This window comes from Danio aesculapii, chromosome 3, assembly GCF_903798145.1.
Source record: "Danio aesculapii chromosome 3, fDanAes4.1, whole genome shotgun sequence".
In the NCBI taxonomy this organism is placed as follows: domain Eukaryota; kingdom Metazoa; phylum Chordata; class Actinopteri; order Cypriniformes; family Danionidae; genus Danio; species Danio aesculapii.
Genome location: NC_079437.1, coordinates 15,251,206 through 15,253,886, shown reverse-complemented (window position 1 = coordinate 15,253,886; position 2,681 = coordinate 15,251,206).

Genomic DNA, 2,681 nt, shown 5'->3' with positions numbered 1-2,681 from the left:
TCTGACAGTGGGCGGGAACTCACGTGCAGATTCTCATCGTCTATTGGACAATTTGGCTGTCCGTCATCGTGACAGTTCCAAGCGCGTCATTTTATTGGGCGTGTCCTATTGGACCCGTCTCCTCCTCCCTGATCTGTAAATGAAGGAGCAGACTCGTCTATCATCGCAGCAAGCACTTCCCCAGAGAACTAGGCGTTTACCTGTACGAAACCCGTGATTGGCTGAAACAAACATTTATGGAAAAGCTGCATCCCGCGAAGGAAGTGAGGTTGCGTTTTTGTGCACATTTTCAGCTGCAGACCCTCAGAATCCAGCAGCTGCTTCGATAAACTTGATCATTATATATATATATATATATATATATATATATATATATATATATATATATATATATATATATATATATATACATATATACATACATACAGAGAGAGAGAGAGAGTCATTATCAAGACGTTATGGATGAATAAAGTAGATGAAGAAAGATGTCAAGAAAGGGTGTTGCTGAATAGTTTTAGGACTTTGACAACTTTGATAAACGGATTTAATCCACTTCAAATATTTACATATATAGAGTCCGGGGATGGGCAGTATTTATTATACATGTATTTCAAATACATATTATAAAATATACTATTTTGTAATTTGTATTTGATAGGGTTAAGAAAATGGCTTAATATTTTGTGTCAAAATACTTTAGTGTCTTGTATTTTTGTATTTTTAAAATGCTGTCGTTTTTTTTTTCAAATACTGTAAAATACTTTGCAAGAAGTCTACATGAAGACATCATAAAAACGTAGCCTTTGATCTGTGCTTTCTCAGTTATTTGCTAAGGCTTGAGATCACACTAGAAAATTGATTAATATTGAAGAAGGTGGTCAATGCTCGCAGTATGGATGGAAAATATGCATCACATATAAAGAAAGTAACAGACAAATAGCAGTGGTAGATTCAAGAGCAAGTCAAAATAAGACAGGAAAATAAGATAAACAACATAGTACAATAGTGATATCTACAAAACTTAATAGGCTGTTTCAAATGCCAGTTGCTGATCTGCATAGTGCTCTTTAAAGTTATTACAAACTTTGACATAGTTAATCAGTATGAGACAATAATATGTAATACTCCCCCCAAAACATTCACAACTCAGGTTTTATGGCAGCAAAACCAGATTTTTTTAGATATCGTGTTTTATATTGTGTATTGGAGAACACAATTGCAAATAAATAAATAAATAAAAAATATGATTTATGGAAATGACTAAAACTGGAGATTTTAGTAGTTTTCAGAAATCATGATTTTACATTGAGTATTGAAGATTTCAATTGCAAAAATTTTGAAGAGACTTTTAAGAGATAGTGGCAATTTTCACAATCAAGAGATACAGTACTATTTTCCAGCTCATTATCTGCATTAAATGGATTTAACAGTGATTAAAGAGATAATCAGAGACAGTACTTTCTGTATGACATTTGTTCAAAATCTACACTAAAATCAAAGAGAAACAAGTTACATTTTTATGAATACCTCCTCATGTACAGCAGAGGTGAATGAGGTGCAGAGAAGCTGACTTAAGCGTGCTCAGAGAAAAGCTGTTATCAATCATTGTTTACTTCACTAAATCAGTTTAATAGTGAAGGGATTGGTCCTATTGACAGAAGGTTTGCAAAGAAATGTCAAGTTCCCTTGGAAAGTATTTTGTAGTATTTTTGAAATACAAAAATAGAGTATTTTATCTTGCTACATTTGTGGCTGCTGTATTTTGTAGTTTATTTTGATACACTTAAAATTGCCCAACCCTGTGTATATACAGTTGAAGTCTGAATTTTTTGCCCCCCTTTTAGTTTTTCTTCTTTTATAAATATTTCCCAAATGATGTTTAACAGAGCAAGGGAATTTTCACAGTATGTCTGATAATATTTTTCTTCTAATTTTATTATATATATATATTATATATTATATTATATATATATTATATATATATTATATATTTTGTATTTTTTTATATATATTATATATTTTTTATATATATTATATATATATTATATATTTTGTATCAATTCATTAATTCATTTCCCAGTATTTGGTTGCAGCTGGAAGGGCATCCGCTGTGTAAAACATGCCGGAATGGTTGTTGGTTCATTCCGCTGTAGCAACCCGTGAGGAATAAAGGGACTAAGCCGAAGGAAAATAAATGAATGAAAATATTCATTCATAATGTCTCCATAGATAATGACAATAGGGATGGCTTAATTATTGTAAAAGCAAAACGTATGTCATTCTCATGTTTTATTTGTACCATTATTTATTCAAATAATTGACACCTACTGATGTTGTTATTGCAAGAGTATATATTTACTTTTCTTCTGTTTACATGTGTACTTTGCTTTGTCAATATTTTATGTAAACACAATCTTGCCAATGAGTACTTTCAAACTGAAAGGGCAGTGCAGTTATTAACAGCATTGCAGACAATACAATATTCACAAAATAGGTCATAAAACAGACAGAGAGCCTTGAGAACCTAGACACAAAAGAGAACAGCTCATGTAAGATTTATTTGTGTTATTATTGTTTTGTTGTTGTTGTCTTGTAATTTTTATGAACATGGCTTATATCTAAGTCATTTTGGTCTGTAATTTTAAAATTTGAATATACGTTATGTAAAACTATTATGTCAG